This window comes from Procambarus clarkii, chromosome 5 (assembly GCF_040958095.1).
Source record: "Procambarus clarkii isolate CNS0578487 chromosome 5, FALCON_Pclarkii_2.0, whole genome shotgun sequence".
Classification (NCBI taxonomy): Eukaryota; Metazoa; Arthropoda; class Malacostraca; order Decapoda; family Cambaridae; genus Procambarus; species Procambarus clarkii.
In genome coordinates this window covers 39,036,809-39,057,026 of record NC_091154.1, presented here as the reverse complement: position 1 = coordinate 39,057,026, position 20,218 = coordinate 39,036,809, and the positions used below count along the sequence as shown (strand labels likewise).

The 20,218-nt window shown below is 39.6% G+C and overlaps 1 long non-coding RNA gene across 1 annotated transcript; it reads left to right on the top strand.

Annotated features, from left to right (window-relative positions):
* Positions 1 to 11,665: 11,665 nt before the first annotated feature.
* On the top strand, positions 11,666 to 17,602 carry LOC138352477 (uncharacterized). Its single transcript, XR_011222801.1, has 3 exons — positions 11,666 to 11,758; positions 13,530 to 13,648; positions 15,666 to 17,602. It is a non-coding gene; the product is annotated as an uncharacterized lncRNA (long non-coding RNA).
* Positions 17,603 to 20,218: the final 2,616 nt, after the last annotated feature.

Here is a 20,218-nt window from a genome sequence, read left to right as displayed (position 1 = left end):
GGACCATTCAGGCTTGTTCGCATATATATATATATATATATATATATATATATATATATATATATATATATATATATATATATATATATATATATATATATATATATAGATATATATATATATATATATATATATATATATATATAATAATAATAATAATAATAAAAGGGAGAGTGCCGTGGTTGGCGGACGCGTAAAGGAGACTGTAGTTTACAGAACCATACCTAGTGATATCCTGGCATCACCATGCCTAGCCTGCACAAGGTGCTGTGTGAATATCCAAGGAAGGTGCAAGAGTGGCGAGAAGTGCCTAGAGTGAACCATCCCAACGAAAACGGATCAAACAGTTGGATTTACAGTGGTGGAATATAACGGGAGTGAGAGCCACACTGGCGCCCTGTAGGGCTCCCACAGTGAAGGTGTGGGGGGAAGGGAGTGTTGAACAAATCCACAAGGGCCGTGACGAGGATTCGAACCTGCGTCCGGGAGCATCCCAGACACTGCCTTAATCGACTGAGCTACGACAGGGTTTCCCGTGTGGATTTGTTCATTTGATGCATCACGTTAGTGTGATCTCTGTGTGTGGAGTGAGTGTTGTTGTGCGGTCAGGAGAGGGGGTCACCCGTGTGTTTATAGAAATATATTTGGGAAAGAAAACAAAAATCAGCAATCATGTTTAGAGTTAATCGTGCTCACAGCGTGTCAGACTACAAGTGTATAATTCATTCACCTCCATAGCTCAAGAGTGTGGATGAAAGTTTAACTCCACAGTTTAAGAAGTTGATACGATAGTGGCAGAAAATTAAGTGATTAAGGGTTGTGCTAGAAACTCGAAAATGAAAATATAGAGAGAGCTCCAAAATTAATCATGCCATCGTGCACCAATATATAAGTAAGCAATTGAAAGCAAGAGCACACACACACACACGAATATATCTACGCAAATTGATAGATATTTTCTACGTGCGCCAAACTTTAAGTGAAAATGCAGCTGTGGTATGTTTTCCAATACCATAAACACAGCACACCCAAACCATCCCTGCAGGCAGAACACTGGCCATTAAATATAAAGTATTTACGATCTTCAAAGTTTAGTGCAAGTTGCTAGTAGTAAGACCTAATAAAGCAAATGAGATGAAAACGACAACAAAAGAGTTTGAGACGACAAATTAAATAAAAACGCTTAAATAGATATTCAATAATTAAAACTTTTCAGTTAAGCAGAGATGGGAAGAGAAGTCTCATTGCTTGTCTGAAGAAGAGTAAACTTAGAAGAAATCAATCCTGAAAGGTAAACACATTAAAACACTGTGACACGGGACTCACAAGGACTTCCGTGAACTCATTATCTACGTGAGTACACGGGACTCATCACAAAGGGAGACAACACCGGTGTTGGGCTTTACAACCTATTAAGAATACATGAACACAGAGAGAGCTTACATGGATATCCACTAAATAGTGGCAATAATAGTCTATTACAAGAGAACGACGATTCTTCGAAACGTGAAAAAATGTAAAAAGACAATGTATTGACAAAAATATGACACGAAAGGGGAGGTGAAAAATTTAAATCATGACGGAAAAGTTTTGCAGAGGTTGTGGAAAGGAACATCATTACACATGTCAAGCGAGAAACTAAAAAAGAAAACTCACAAAGCTCTCACACAGGAGATAAACAAGCAGAATACCGAAAAACAAGAGTTTGACATGCAAAACATGAAAGCAGAACGTCGAAGCAAAAAGGCAGTCAACAAATGCACAGAAAGCGTAAAACTATTACATAGAATTAGAGGAGATGGAGAAGCAGTAGACAAACTGCCAAGATCAAGAGTGGTAATCGCAGCAAGGAACAACACAATGAACAAGAGTGAACAAGAACAAGAGTGTGAACAAGAGTGTGATTAAGTAACACACAAGAGCCCTGTCCACTCAGCCTGACAGCTGAGTGGACAGGGCTCAAAATTCATAGTCCTGAGGTTCCGGGTTCGATCCCCAGTGGAGGCGGAAACGAATGGGCAGAGTTTCTTTCACCCTGATGCGTCTGTTCACTTAGCAGTAAATAGGTACTTGGGAGTTAGACAGATGATACGGGCTGCTTCCTGAGGGTGTGTAACAAAAAAAGAGGCCTGGTCGAGGACCGGGCCGCGGGGACACCAGGCCCCGAAATCATCTCAAGATAACACTGAAGAGGTAATGGAACACCATAAGAAGCGTGATACAGTGACAGACAGGTCAAGACGAGTCCTTCCCGTGTATACTGCATAACGCAGGTGAACGTTAGACTCTGTGTTACGATCTCCTGTGTTACAATCCCCTATATTACGATCCCGTGTGTTACAATCCCCTATGATTACTGTATGAGACAAAGCTTTGTGCAGACGCCTTGCTACGAGATCCAATGCTTCCACTGGAGACATCTCCCGTCGCGCAGGGTGCAGTCGCACCTCCACAGATCTCCAATATCATCTCTTGATACTGGTAATGGCTCAAAAGGGCCACCATTTACGGGCTATTCATGCCCGTGCCACCTTCTGGGTGGCCTAATCTTCATCAATCAATCAATCAATCAATGCTTAATTAGAAAATGGTGAACTGACAAAGAGGAGAAGAGGCCGAGTATGACCGGTGGACAAGACAGGGAAAGGACTAGAGTCACGAAGGAACATTCAACACATACAAGGTAATTATCAAGTGAAACCGCTAAGTCGGTGACGAGTAACAACTCTCACAAGACCTACGAAGACACGCTAAGATTTGAGGTATAAGGACGGAGAGGAAGTAACAGTCCATCGCTGTGGGGAAAATCTCCCAGCAGGAAATAGTAGATTTCCTGCTGGGAAAGTGTGTGTGTGTGTGTGTGTGTGTGTGTGTGTGTAAAAAAAAAATTGTTAGTAGTTAGTAACAGTTGATTGACAGTTGACAGGCGGGCCGAGAGAGCAGAGCTCAACCTCCGCAAGCACAACTAGGTGAACTAGGTGAATATACACAGGTAACCATAATTAAGGAACCCTCACACACACAGCAGATCGCCGCACTTAATATCTGACATATGTTTCCATACGTACGTTTACAGATGTAGTTTAGTCTCGTTTATCTCATGGACGAGCAAGCGGAGGGCGCGGCATACTGAGCTGTTTCAAAATTTATTCCATCTAGTTGCCACCAGTTACATTAGATCACATCAGGTGTCATCACGTTAGATCAGGTCACATTAGGTATGATAGGCATCATCCTTCAATGGGTGATCCATCTTCCATTGCAGGATGAAGGCATCATCCTTCATCATCCTTTTCTTTCTCTCTTCTCCCTTTTTCTGTTTATTGTCTTCTCCTACGCTCCCTTGCTATCCTCTTCTTATTCCTATCTCCTTCTCATTCGGTGGTTATAATAGGAGCTGTCTCGTATGGGCCAATAGGCCCTCTGCAGCTCTTATTATTATTACTATCCCCTCTACTACACTTTACTTTGCTCCTCAGCTCTCTCTTGCCTATTCATTGCATGCCAGGGGCAGCATAATAAAAAATAGTCACAGTATGCCATGTGTTTACTATTGGGATGTGAATTGCAGAATATGATTAATAATTGTGTACTGTATGGGTTTGTGATCCCTTTGAGGGACCATATTGATAAGGGGTAGAAATAGCCTAAGATACTCTATCCTTTTGAGATGTACTTTATTTTCTCAATAAACTTACTTGAACCAACCAAGATACCTGTAATATCCACATAAGTTTGGCCTTCGTGTGAAATGCCATAAGAGTATTCATTTCTGGCAGCTGGATGCTTGCAAAAGGGTCAAGGTTAATGAATAAAATGATAAATTGAAGTGGAATACGCGTGCAAAAATTTCATGAACTTTTTCTATCTATTAATACGTGTCCAGCTGTATGGTGCTTTGGCCAACCATTCAGTATGTGTTCGTCTCTTGTTTATTTATGTGTGTGTGTGGGATGTGTTACCTACTGACTGACTAGAGTAACTCCCTCTTTACAATTTAACTTTCAATTTCTCCACACTGCCTCCTGGAGCCCTCTGTCATGATGTAAACAGGCTGACTGACCAGAGTATCAGCACCTCCACACTGCTTCCTTGAAGTAGTAGAAACAGACACAAAATCGAATAATATTAGTGACATGATTGGGGAGACGCCATCCCGTATTTCCTCTGCACACATATCTGTTCTTTACATAATTATATTCCTATCACGAATCTTACTTATTATAAAACTATCTAAATTATACAGTCCTAAACTCATTAGTATAATATAATATTATTTAATTCAATAATATTGCTTTCACTAACAGATTTACACTTAGCAATTTTGCATGAATTAGTCCCAACAATTCAATTATTAACACATAATGTGTACCAATTAAAGTAAACTTGGTACACTTGGCTCTTTGTGTACAGAGATATAATTGGTTATAGTTCGATCCCAGAGATATTGATGAGAAGTTTTATCTCTAAAGTAAATATAAACAACAGGGATTATTTTTAAGTTATATATTTAGAGGGTAATATACCACACTACTGTAGATAACATTTCCTTCACCTCGGGCACTAGCAGCCTCGAACACCTGACCTCCGGCATCTGAGACAGTCACTTTATCACCTGCGCTACTGGAGAGAAGGGGCCCAAGGCAACTAACTGCTTGGGACTTGGGTTCTGCAATGTTGAGCTATCTCAATTGGTCTGATTGGAATAGTTTTGTGATGGTAGCGCCTGAGAATGTCTCACTGACTGGCACCTTCATTGTTCACTGAAAGATTTTCTTATCAAAGAGACTCCTGTTCGATTGGATCATCCTCTAACACCTCCGAGGGCGAGAGATAGTAGAGACTGATCAAATTCTACTCTTACGGGCTATTCATGTCCGTGCCACCACCTCTTGGGTGGCTTAATCCATATCATCTAGCGTTGTTGTTGTTGCTGTTTTAGATTTAACTATTCAGAACGAAATGTCCATATAGCACGGCCTATAGTGAGCCCGTAACTCAATCTACTTATCTATGCGTTATTTATTCACTTAATACACTCGTAAAGTAAGCGAGGTGCCGGCGGGGAGGAATATGTGGTAGTGGTGACGTGGCTCCCTCATAACCCTCTCTTTACATGCTCACCATAGCCCGTGCTACTTGCCCCGCTCCTGTGCCAGGTAAGTTACGGGCTCACCATAGCCCGTGCTACTTGCCCGGCTCCTGTGCCAGGTAAGTTACGGGCTCACCATAGCCCGTGCTACTTGCCCGGCTCCTGTGCCAGGTAAGTTACGGGCTCACCATAGCCCGTGCTACTTGCCCCGCTCCTGTGCCAGGTAAGTTACGGGCTCACTTTAGCCCGTGCTACTTGGAACTTCCGAGTAGCTGGATCTATAACAACAACAGCAGAGGGAGGGAGGTGGACAGGGTATGAACGACTGGATAACAAAAAAATAAATATTTCATTAACTTTCGAGAATTCCCAATGGTTTACATTAATTTTGAATATAAAAACTCCTCATGCATCTATTTGTGATCGTATTATATCCAATGTTTTTTGTTTGTATGCAAAGAGGCACATTTTAATTTAATTGACATATATATTAAAAAGTTCTTGTATGTTCAAATGTGCATAAATTACAAGCAGTGACGTAAGGGCAGGAAGTGTATAAAAGTGGCGTCCGTGGTCAGTACCGCCAGAGTCTTCACTCCCTTGTTGACCACGACCACCACAGACCACGCTGCCACCATGGTCAATATTGTGGTGACCGCCGCCACCCTCCTGGTCAGTACTCCTCCTGCCCTTTATCTTTATCATCACACTCTCTCTTATCTGAAGGTGAGAACATTGTCTCTCATCTGAAGGTGAGAACACTGTCTCCCATCTGAAGGTGGGAATACTGTCTCCCATCTGAAGGTGAGAACACTCTCTCTCATCTGAAGGTGAGAACACTGTCTCTCATCTGAAGGTGAGAACTACTACATTCTCTCACAATTATCCACTACTACTGTCATTTACAACCACCCATTTCTAGTCACTCATAAATTCCCACAACAACAGTCACTCACAGCAGATACGTTATTTTAAGTGTTATAATTGCTAAAGTTTTTATCTCCTTGTCACGAAACAAAAAACAACTTTATTGCTTCTAATATAAAACTCATTAATAATCATCTACTTTGAGTTGAACTATCATTGACACGAAACAAAGTAATGAGTTGACTTTAAGTAACATTTGTGGTGCCACAAACACACTCCCACGTTAGTGTGAGAGCTGAGAGAGACTTCCTGCTCATTAACTAATGTTATTTTCCTACACGAAGTCAGCAACGTAACCACAAGTGACATGCAAAATAAAGAAGTAAACAAAGGTGCATGATGGACTTTGGATAATGGGAAAAAGAGTTTAATTTTGAGCCAGTATACAAAGGTTAAAATATTATCTGCCACTGAAGCAACAGGTAGTGACTGGTAGTGTTGTACACTGACACACTGAAGTAACAGGTAGTGACTGGTGGTGTTGTACACTGACACACTGAAGCAACAGGTAGTGACTGGTGGTGTTGTACACTGACACACTGAAGCAACAGGTAGTGACTGGTAGTGTTGTACACTGACACACTGAAGTAACAGGTAGTGACTGGTGGTGTTGTACACTGACACACTGAAGCAACAGGTAGTGACTGGTAGTGTTGTACACTGACACACTGAAGTAACAGGTAGTGACTGGTGGTGTTGTACACTGACACACTGAAGCAACAGGTAGTGACTGGTGGTGTTGTACACTGACACACTGAAGCAACAGGTAGTGACTGGTGGTGTTGTACACTGACACACTGAAGTAACAGGTAGTGACTGGTGGTGTTGTACACTGACACACTGAAGCAACAGGTAGTGACTGGTGGTGTTGTACACTGACACACTGAAGCAACAGGTAGTGACTGGTAGTGTTGTACACTGACACACTGAAGCAACAGGTAGTGACTGGTGGTGTTGTACACTGACACACTGAAGCAACAGGTAGTGACTGGTGGTGTTGTACACTGACACACTGAAGTAACAGGTAGTGACTGGTGGTGTTGTACACTGACACACTGAAGCAACAGGTAGTGACTGGTGCTGTTGTACTTTTCAGTGTGTTGTGTGGAGTAGCGAGGCCAGCAATCCAGTGTTACTCGGGTAAGTGAAACATCTAATATTTACGTTGTAGGAAACACATCGTTGTCAGCACGTTGTGATCTGTTCAACCATCGTGTTCTTGTGTAGTAAATCACAAGATAGTTCTAGGGCCAGATTCACGAAGCAGTTACGCAAGCACTTACGAGCGTGTACATCTTTCCTCAATCTTTGACGGCTTTGGTTACATTTATTAAACAGTTTACAAGCATGAAAACTTACCAATCAACTGTTGTTATTGTTAAAAACAGCCTCCTGGTGCTTCGGAGCTCATTAACTGTTAAATAATTGTAAACAAAGCTGCCAAAGATTGAGGAAAGATGTACAGGTTCGTAAGTGCTTGTGTAACTGCTTCGTGAATTTGGCCCCTGTTCCACCCTGGCGTGTAGGTGTGACCTCTCACACAATGGTCTTGACCGCCGGCAGTCCCCTTGTAACAACCGCTATAGTGTCCGTGTGCACTCCTTGTTTTATTGCACTCAAACCACACTCTTCCTCTTCCGCTGGAGGACTTGAAAGATTCTGCTCACTAAATATATAATGTCTGTTACGACATCGTCTGCATCCCTCACTTATAATACCCATCCAGTTGCTGTCCACAGGGTGTGAATACGAGTCGCTGTCCTCAGGCTCTCACACAATCTCGTACCTTATGCCAACCGGTCACCCATCCACCTAATATCTCAACCAGACCATTTGCTCCACACCTCTTCCTCTCTCTCTTACGTATCACCCATCCATCTTTAGTCCACTAGTTAAGCTCCTGAACCTCAAATAAACATTTGACAGCTTTATTTACTTGCTGGTTCAAACATGCGCCATTAAAAAATCACTTCTTAATGTATTCTGTTTCTTCCATTTGTTCAAGTAGACTGTTATCAATAACCCCAACACTTACCTGTCCGCCAGTAACCGTTCAGGTAATATTAACACTCAGGTAGGAAACTGTCGAATGAATTATCTACAGTTGATCTCATCTTTCTCACTTAGCGAAGAGCATCCCGTCCAGCTGGGAGATGAGCTAGACGACCAGGTGTTGAGTGAGAGTGAGAGGAGCGCCGCGGGCCCGGGAGCTGAACCCCAACCTCTGGAAAACCAGGAGCTTCGCCAACGTAATTATTTTGTCCATTTCTTATCAGTTTTGGTTAGTTTGTTGATATGTGATGTGCTCACAACCCACCAAGATTGGCACACTCTATATCACTATTTTATGATATTATCTTTTCTGACACTAATAATTATATTATGGCAGTTAAATCCTTTTCCTTATATATTCCGGTGCCTTGAGATAGTTCCGGTAATCATCTTTAACGTAACAGACAATAACACTCATTCTCACCACCACTCACACCATCAAAGCTCCTCCTACAAGGCTCTCGGACCCAACATTTTGATACTTCACAAATGAACGAAGGATCTTGAAACACACTAACTTAACACGGAAGATGTTATGCTGTTAATGTTCCAAACATTACTGTAACTGTCCGTATGACTCGACACCGTAGGCACAAGACTCTTTGTAACATTACTGTAACTTTCGTACCTGAGGCCATTGTTGGTCACCTTAACCAGTGTACGAGGCGTCGGTGTCACTCACCCGCTGTCTTCCTTCTTTCACTCATCAGTTGTGTAATCATACAGAGGCTTAAACTAATTTTTTTTTAATATAAGCAAGTAGGTTCAAAGTTTTCTTAAAATTAATATGAAAATGATATAAACATTTAGCACGTTTCGTGCATTTATTTGTGTTAATGTTAAATTAAACAGATTTTGATGCCATTAACACCCTTTAATATGATTAACATATTACAGTTCCAATACCGCTATGTACCCCTATAACAATTCGGATGCCACCGGTGTACAGTTTCAACTTCCAATCTTCGAGCTCTCTATTCCCGAGAACATGCCTTTGGAACTTTGTGGTATGTATATCACCTTTCCTTGTTTATAAAGGTGGTAATTGACTACTTTTTACACTTGTATATATTTAAGTTAAATTAGAAGCTTTTAAATGTGAATTTCAAGTCAGATATATGAAGAAAGTTTTATACAACAAGAACAGAAAACATTAAGGGTGTGTGTGTACCCTTGGAGCTCGGATGATATATTATGACCGGTAATGGGAGAGGACTTCTTATATGCCCCAAGGTCGCGCTTCACACATGGAAGAGAAGTTGTTGTTGTTTTTGATTCAGCTACTCAGAACAAAAGTTCCAAGTAGCACGGGCTATGGTGAGCCCGTAGTGGACTTACCTGGCACAGGAGCGGGGCAAGTAGCACGGGCTATGGTGAGCCCGTAGTGGACTTACCTGGCACAGGAGCGGGGCTGTGTATGTGTGAAGAGAAGTGGGTCCAAAATTTTCAAATATGAACAAATTATATGGAAATGTCAGCAAGCAAGGGACTGGGTTGCATCACTCTAGGGCTTCAAGATATGGTAAATAATCAGAAAAAATAACTTTAAGCTTAACGATAAATAAGAATCGTTTTTGAGAAGAGAGAAATGAGCAGACAGCACTTACACAAAAGCTCAAAAACACACTTAAAGATAACTGCACAAACACTAGAAGTAGGAGCCTGGAGCCGGTCGGCCGAGCGGACAGCACGCTGGATTTGTGATCCTGTGGTCCTGGGTTCGATCCCAGGCGCCGGCGAGAAACAATGGGCAGAGTTTCTTTCACCCTATGCCCCTGTTACCTAGCAGTAAAATAGGTACCTGAGTGTTAGTCAGCTGTCACGGGCTGCTTCCTGGGGGTGGAGGCCTGGTCGAAGACCGGGCCGCGGGGACACTAAAGTCCCGAAATCATCTCAAGATAACTCAAGAAGGAGGAAATAAGTTGGTGTTCCTAGAGTATTTGTGTGTATACATAAACTGTAGCCATAATCCCACTAACAGAAACTCAAGGCTGCAACTCGAGGAATACATATGAACACGGGAGCATTACATTAGGCCTATTGGTCTATGTATGGCCTGTTCTCTACACAAAGTTGTTCTCATCCTATTTTGCGCAACTTCTAAGGAATTGGTATCTTTAATGCTAATTGGAAGTTTGCTTTACTGGTCTTCAAATCTATGGCATTCCAAAATAAAGCAAGTGGACAATATTGAATGTATTTAACTATTCAATTGAACCGATGTCGTTCCTACAGCCTGGAGGGTTGCTAATGTGGTCACAATACCAAAAAGTAGGAATAATTATCTTGTAATAACTATTGTTTATTAAGCTTGGCATGGATTTGGAGAAAGTTCATGGAAGCCATAATTCCAGATTCTATAGAAAAATAAAGTTTGATAAACGACTCCAAAATCGGGTTTACAAGTTTTCGTTTTTGTCTCAACAATTTACCATTATCAGGAAAGTTGAGCAGATGACAAGGGAGGAAACACATGGCCAAGGACATGACTGACAGACAGACAACGGAGGGTCAGCATAAATGGTGTGAGGTCGGAGTGGATGGATGTCACTAGTGGTGTGCCACAGGGATGTAAACTACCTCCACTGCTTGTCATAGTATACTTTAACCATCTGGGGAGTGGTGACCAGCATCAATAATATAGTCATTGGTAGATCCAAATGCGAGAGAGAGACATAAGAGTCAACCAATCAGAATGCTTTAATTTATAATCCAAATCGTCAGCAACAGAAACACATATATCATTCTTCAGCTGTATTTAGCACTGATAAGGTCCCACTGCGCTCGTCTTGGACAAACAAGCTCACGAGAAGATGCAAAGTATAACAATGCTGATACTTGTTATCATGGCCATTTTCAACTTATGTCTTAATCTGCACATGTTGAGAAAATCCGTAGGAGCCTTGAGAAGGATTCGAACTTGCGGTCTGGGTCACATCATACGTGTCCTGGTACCTTCACATCTCTGCGATGAGCATTGTCTCATCTGAGCTTGAGTCACAGGTCTCCCGCTGCGAGGTGGCACCACTTCCTCTCTGCCACCTCAACTTCCTTGACTTGTATTAAGATGGTTTTACTGCCAGCTGTTGTGTTTGTTATACAACCCGTCCTTACACACATGCGCCATGTACACACGCAGTGTTTGGGGGTGGCAGCAAGGCGTGGATATTGGTCGCTTTTATGACCACCAGGTTTCAGACTCGATCTGGTAAGTGGGTTAGGGTATTGTTGTTGTTGTTATAGATTGTTCCAAGTTCCAAGTAGCACGGGCTATGGTGAGCTCGTAACTTACCTGGCACAGGAGCGGTGCTGTGATGTGGGTTAGGGTAGATTCTGGCCCCTTTTAAACAGCAAAATCTAATCAACATTCAACGCTTCTCACAACGGCTGAACGGTATGTACTCTTGTTTTGCGGGAATTAACATGTTTTTTCCCTGGCAACACTGATCTTCAAATAATTAAAAAAAAAAGTCTTTTTAAAGATTGTGGCAAAATTATAGATGTTTCCACAAGGAAATGATCAACTTTGTCTTACAAATTACATATTTTAATGTAAACTTCGCTAAGTTGTGTTTTCTGTATTTGACAGCCTGGCAGTCCTCGTGTTGTTCTGAGTGTGACCTGTCGTCTCACCAATACTGGGTTGGGACAGTTATCCTTCATTGTAGGAAATCGCGTTTTGCCCGTGTGAGTGTTCAGAATAAAAATATTTACGAACGCGAAAGTATTATATTAAATATAGTATTTAGTAACTATAATAATAATAATAATACTATATTAAATATAGTATTTAGTAACGCGAAAGTATTATATGTATTAAATAACTTTAATATACAAATTTGTGAGGGTACCACCTCTGGTGCCAATGTGGGGACCCATAGCCTCGGAGAAGAAAATAAAAAGTATTCAGAGGAGACCTTGTGGTCTCTCACTGAACACTAATATTATCTTCTCCTACCACCCCCATTCTTTTGTATGTACACATATATATTTGCTTTATTTGAACCTTGTTACTTTAATATATATATATATATATATATATATATATATATATATATATATATATATATATATATATATAATATATATATATATATATATATATATATATACATATATATATATATATATATATATATATATATATATATATATATATATATATATATATATATATATATATATATATATTAAAGTAACAAGGTTCAAATAAAGTATGCAGTATATATATATATATATATATATATATATATATATATATATATATATATGGTGGCTGCCTGCAATGCAGTATATATATATATATATATATATATATATATATATATATATATATTAAAGTAACAAGGTTCAAATAAAGTATGCAGTATATATATATATATGTATATATATATATATATATATATATATATATGTATATATATATATATATATATATATATATATATATATATATATATATATATATATATATATATATATACTGCATACTTTATTTGAACCTTGTTACTTTAATATATATATATATATATATATATATATATATATATATATATATATATATATATATATATATATATATATATATATATATACTGCATACTTTATTTGAACCTTGTTACTTTAATATATATATATATATATATATATATATATATATATATATATATATATATATATATATATATATATATATATATATATATATATATATATATATATATATATATATATATATATACTGCATTGCAGGCAGCCACCTTGTATTGCTTGTGTCGGAAAAGTCAAAACAGTTTAGGTAATGAAGGATCATCACGATTACATATCAAGACAAGAAGCCATCATGCAGTTACTGCAGCAGCAGACGGGATTGTCTTTAACTTTCGCCAGATAATAATTATCTGGCGCAAGTTATATAATTGATATATATTATGTAATTGATATAATTACATTTACTGTGATGAAGGAATAAATGAACATGTGGACTTACGACAAAACGGGCTCGGTACAATGGTATGACCTTAACATTTTCTGACAGACCTTCATGTGGTTTCATAGTGTTACGTATGTGCCTTTTAAATATAGTAAGTTTTCTGGCTGGCATCACAAAAGGTTCAGAGACTTTTTTTTCAGCAAATTTTACTAAGGACAGTGCATTACAAAGGGAAAGGAACTATCAGAAGAATGCATCAAGCCATTACGAGTATATAGCACTTGGAAGAGGCATAACTGGGGGGTAATTTACCATTAAAAAGATGTTTTGTTTGGCTTAGAAAGATAACTTAGAAAGATCCCAGCTCTATAATGATTTAAAGTTGCATTAAGTAACTTTAGGGAAAGGTGGAGTATGTGGCTTTTTCAGATTTCTAGCAATCTGTGCTTACAATCACCTGACGAATATTTTCCTGATTGTTGTCATATTAACTGATGTAGGAATAACAACTTTTCTCCTCCACAGACCCCCAGGCATCTCAAGCATTGCCTTTGAGACATCTCCGGGACTCTCTCTTAGAGTTGTGAACATTTATAACACGCTTTTGGTCGTTCGGAGCTTCAGTTGCAGGGTTACTGCCAGAGGTTAGTCACAGCTTCAAGTGTACTGTTACAGCTACAGGTTAGTCACAGCTTCAAGTGTACTGTTACAGTCACAGGTTAGTCACAGCTTCACTTACACTGTTACAGCCACAGGTTAGTCACAGCTTCAAGTGTACTGTTAAAGCCAGAGGTTAGTCACAGCTTCAAGTGTACTGTTACAGCACAGGTTAGTCACAGCTTCAAGTGTACTGTTACAGCTACAGGTTAGTCACAGCTTCAAGTGTACTGTTACAGCCACAGGTTAGTAACAGCTTCAAGTGTACTGTTACAGCACAGGTTAGTCACAGCTTCAAGTGTACTGTTACAGCTACAGGTTAGTCACAGCTTCAAGTGTACTGTTACAGCCACAGGTTAGTCACAGCTTCACCTGCACTGTTACAGTGACAGGTAAGAACTTATTATTCTCGCAAATATACGTACATATTTTCTAAGTTTAGAGAAGGTAATGAAATTACATGCAATTATAATTTGTTTATTCTTTTAAGAAGGTGTGAGTCATGACCCACAGCCAGTTACTGCAGTAAGAAACCTGGGATACAAGATATCTTAGTGTTAGAAGGATTGTACCATTAGAGAGTTATAATGATTATTTTACACCAAAAAAGTTTTATTCTAAATGAGTCAATACCTTCTAAGGAAGAGGACGCAATATTAGCCAAATAATATTTTCTTGACCAACTCTTGACTTGATTCAATTCAGCACTTCAAAACAATTCAGTCATAGTGGTCATAGGACAGTAAGTCTGACCGGAGTCCCTCATAGACAACGAATTGCCTTCCACATCATGCGGCCCACAACAGTCAACTAACTCTCGAGTATCTATTTGGTGCTAGGTGAAATTGGCATCTGTTGTAAGGAAACGTTCTTGAAATCTTAACTTCCCAGGACTCGAACCCGATACGATAAACTCTGGCCATCTCTTCCCAGTCACACATACACCTTGAACAAATCCACAAGGGGCGTGACGAGGATTCGAACCTGCGTCCGAGAGCATCCCAGACGCTGCCTTAATCGACTGAGCTACATGATCAAAAGGAGTTGAAATGTGTAATGAAGTAAGGGCGAAGAGGGAGAACGGCCTATTGACATAGCTCGAGTGCATGGGGGGAGTTGTGTAAAACCCTGGTTTGTGCCTCGGAGAGGCTGCAGGATCCAGTAAGTTCAGTAGAACTTCGATTTCAACTCCTTTTGACCATGTCGTAGCTCAGTCGATTAAGGCAGCGTCTGGGATGCTCTCGGACGCAGGTTCGAATCCTCGTCACGGCCCTTGTGGATTTGTTCATCACGCAATAGTGATTTCTGTGTTTAACACATACACCTTTTTTGTTATTAGCACACTTGGGTACATATGCATTTGTGCAGCTGTCCTAGACTATATGAAGGGGAATACAGAGTGTGTAAAAAAACTAGTTACGTGATGGTAAAAATTGGGAGATCCGTCACCTGTCACCACCTGCCATAGTGGTTCAATGGTAACCCAACCTGATCCTGGCAACCACTGTGTCGCACAGTCTGGTAGACTCCCCATAAAATCTTTAAATCTGCAAAGTTTAGTAATACTAGCCCCAAGCGTCTGACCTCCAGTCTCGGACAGAAAAGTACACATTCCCTTTTATTCGTATAGATTACAAAAGTTTTCATGTTTTCCCCAGAATTCGATTAACATGACAAAAATTTCTTAACTACAAAAATGGAAGGTTGTAGGAGTGTGGGCACTATTACTATAGACCAGAGTGTGGTCGGGTTGGCTGTAAAATCCTGGTTGGGCCCCTGGTTTGGGGCCTCCGGAACCTCTCAGAGAGTTAGTCAGTGTTTGTACCACCGTGGCCGAGTGGTTAAGGCAGGCGTCTGAGAATCACCAGGTCGCGAGTTCAAGTCATTCCATTGCTCCAAAATGATTTTCAATGATATATCCCCCCATTGTGATTTCACTATGAGCAAATCTTAACTAAACTTTCTTCAATTTACCTTAAATTAAAATATTCTCTGAACACACAGAAATACCGATACCGAGACCGCCACAAACAGCAACAAGGATACCAACAACAACAACAACAAGGAGAACAACACCAACAACAACAACAACAACACCAACAACAACATCATCAACAACAACAACAACATCAACATCAACAACAACAAAGACACCAACAACAAGAAAGAGAACAACAAGAAAACGAAGCTCCTCAGAAGAACGCAATCACTCTGGCCCCAGAAACTAGAACTGAGACGACAACAGCATGTCCTTATCTGCAGACGACGGCATCACGGCTAACAAAAACAACAAATTAAAATCACAAAATAACAACAGAAATTACACCAATAATAATAATAATAATAATAATAATAACAATAATAATAATAATAATAATAATAATAATAATAATCTGAGATGATAACATCAGTAACAACAACGGATACACGTAGAATAATAACCAAGATAACACTACAACACGAAGAACGATTTTTATCAGGAACAACAGACATGACTTCAGCATCAATCACAACATCAGATATGACAACAAAAACAATAGCAAAGATGAAACCAACAACAACAACATAGACAACAAAAACAGCAATATAACACAGCAAGACAGAGGGGTAACAACAGTCACTTTCCGTAACATTTTAACCAATACGGAAAAATAACGTAAGTCACCAACTATCAGTTTGAAAAGGAAACCTAATAGAAAATGTCTCGGCAAGAAACACATCAAGAAACATCAATCATGACGAATCAAGTCTTGGAATTGCAGGTGTCTCATTTTACCACTGGTGGACTTGTTTTGGTAGAACTCTGAATTACAACCTGGACCTTCCTTTTGACGTTGTGTTGAGCTCCGTATAGTGTGCTGGAGACAGAGGAGAGATAACGACGAGAACATTAAGTGTTTCCGAGAGTAGATTATTATTCGTCAACCAGCGAGACCAAAGAAATGATAATATTATGGTGAAGAAAGCTGCTGAGCTTCTGGCGGACTTAAAATGTTAATCTCTTTACTTTTGCTGTGGTTGTGGAGATTGAACTTCAGTACTTGGGTTGCACCTCCCTAATTCAAACTGACTGGTTTGCAAGTTTTCTCACCTATTGGATATGGAGTTTTCCTCCACATCTTTGTTTCATAGTTGATTCCTTATCTTTACAACTGTGGCACTGATTAGGTTTTTTAGTATTCCTGTGGCTAATTCAAGCACTCTATTCTCATCTGGGTCCCTTCAATCATGTCCCTCTATATCAAACAGCTTATTTTTTCTATGTAATAACTTCCCTTCGATATATACCTTAATAATGTCTTCTCTGTTTCTTCTCTTTAACAATGGCATTTAGCAAAATTGTTTTGATTTTTCTTTGTAACTTATACCTCTCAGCTCTAGAACTAGTCTGCTGATATACCATTCAATCTTCTTAAACTTATGTTTTATGGTTGACGAGATACGTGGGAGTAATTGCTAGAATCTCTCAAAATTCCCACAGAAGGTAGAGGTCTGAGGTGTACTGGCAATGGGAAGGATATCAATACCATTTCGGTTCTGGAAAATCTTACAGTGACTCAAAGGAACATTTTGTGTAAGCACGACGTTTTGAAGCCCGAAGATGACTGCACCCGTCATTAATATTTACAATGGTAACTGATTTAATTTAAAATATACGTTTCATCTTGTAAAATATAATATTAATCAAAGAAAGAATCATACTTACTAAAATATTCTGACTGTAATTTTAGATAACAGCCTATATAAAACAGTTAATATTATAAGTAACTTGGTAAGCAAATGCAGTTATTAGCTTATGTAAATGACATAATAAGGCAGGTTACTTCCCGGATTATATTACACCCTAAATTCATGTTACCATCTGCCGTCATGTTGCTAAAACTGTACTTAATGTCTTGCTTCCGAACTCCTGCACCATCTACCCTCCAGAATGTCTTGAAATAAATATGAGAGCTGAGAATATCTTGTTTTTGTTCTCCTATGAGTTTACAACATTATTATATATATATATATATATATATATATATATATATATATATATATATATATATATATATATATATATATATATATATATATATATATATATAAAATATATATACTAGCTGTACACGACCACGCGTTGCTGTGGCTCAGCAATGCATGTGCATTGCTGAGCCACAGCAACCTTCCCCCTGTCTCAAAGTCCTCCCTCACCATTCAACTCTCCTCCGTCTCCTAGTCCTTCCAGCCAATCATCACTCCCCCGTCCCTTCATCCTCCCAACCATTCCCCACTCTCCTGTCCCCTCGTCCTCCCTACCATTCCTCCCTCCCCCGTCCCCACCATCCCCTGTCCCCTTGTCCTCCTCTCCATTATCCATTCCCCTGTCCCCTCGTTCACACCATCCCCAACTCCCCCGTCCCCTCATCCTCCCCTCCATTACCCAGTCCCCCGTCCCCTCGTCCTCCCCGTCATTCCCCACTCCCTCGCCCGATACACTCCCAAATGATCTGATGTTCCCATCATTGAAACATAAGAAAAACAGTTAAAAAACTAAATGAAAAGGAATGAAAAAATAAAAAATAAACTATATTCACAAAATGAACGGTATGATAAAGAACACATCATCAATTTCCAACAATGTCACACACGTGGTTCATGCTTAATGGACCACGTGTTCTCCCATATAACAGGGCTTGATGGAAAACGTCAATTGCCTCTCACTATACCGTTGCCTGGAGAGGATGGGTTGTCTGGGAGTTAAATACCCCCAGAATTCCCACCTCTTTGAGGGCTCTGAGTATGGTGCAGTGGGTATAAGTGCGTACCTGCCATCTTGGTGGCCAGGGTTCAAGTCCCCTGGTGGGTGTTGTGTGTCTAGAAGTTTCTAGACTTCTAACTTGCGTGTTTAGGCAAGCGTGTGCATTAATATATATATATATATATATATATATATATATATATATATATATATATATATATATATATATATATATATATATATATATATATATTAATGCACACACTTGCCTAAACACGCAAGTGTTTATATATATATATATATATATATATATATATATATATATATATATATATATGTCGTACCTAGTAGCCAGAACTCACTTCTCAGCCTACTATGCGAGGCCCGATTTGCCTAATAAGCCAAGTTTTACTGAATTAATATATTTTCTCTAATTTTTTTCTTATGAAATGATAAAGCTACCCATTTCATTATGTATGAGGTCAATTTTTTTTTATTGGAGTTAAAATTAACGTAGATATATGACCGAACCTAACCAACCCTACCTAACCTAACCTAACCTATCTTTATAGGTTAGGTTAGGTTAGGTAGCCGAAAACGTTAGGTTAGGTTAGGTTAGGTAGGTTAGGTTGTCGAAAAAACATTAATTCATGAAAACTAGGCTTATTAGGCAAATCGGGCCTTGCATAGTAGGCTGAAAAGTGAGTTCTGGCTACTAGGTACGACATATATATATATATATATATATATATATATATATATATATATATATATATATATATATATATATATATATATATATATAATAGATTTACAATAACACTCAGAGGAACAGAATATAACACTGCTGAGAAGAAACAATAACAAGAGGAAACCTAATAATATGGTACACGGAGATCTGATACATAATACACCGAGATCTCCGACCATTGTGGACAGGAAAACGTGTAGACATTGTGAGAAAACAGGACACGAACAATCAGTCGCAAACTGAAGAAGACATGAGTCGGAGGGACGCACGTCAGTATTCCTCAGTGTACGAGTTCTGCACAAGTGGAACGACTGAACTACGAGAGAAAGTTGTTGAGGTTAACTGTGTCCTGTGCTTTCAAAATCTTTATCAAAACTCTATAATATTTAGACTCGTTGCCCCCAGAAAAACACACGTTACGTGCTCCCAAGTCTGACGTTACACCTTCCACGCACACACATGCCTGCTCACTCACACACACACACACACACACACACACACACACACACACACACACACACACACACACACACACACACACACACACACACATCAGGTTTAGGGGCCTGGTGGATGAGTGGACAGCACTTGGGGCTCGTAATCCTATGGCTCAGGGATCAATCCCCGGCGATAGCGGAAACAAATGGGCAGAGTTTCTTTCACTCTGATGCCTCCTTTACCTAGTAGTAAATAGGTACCTGGGAGTTAGACAGCTGTTGCGGGCTGCTTCCTGGGGGGGATTAAGTGATTGATGAAGATTAAGCCACCCAAGAGGTGGCACGGGCATGAATAGCCCGTAATTCTTGGGTGTGTACTCACCTAGTTGTGCTTGCGTGGGTTGAGCTCTGGCTCTTTGGTCCCGCCTCTCAACCGTCAATCAACAGGTGTGTGTGTGTGTGTGTGTGTGTGTGTGTGTGTGTGTGTGTGTGTGTGTGTGTGTGTGTGTGTGTGTGTGAAAAAAATTATTGATTGACAGTTGAGAGGCGGGCTGAAAGAGCCAGAGCTCAACCCTCGCAAACACAACTAGTTGAATATACACAGGTAACCATAATTAAGGAACTC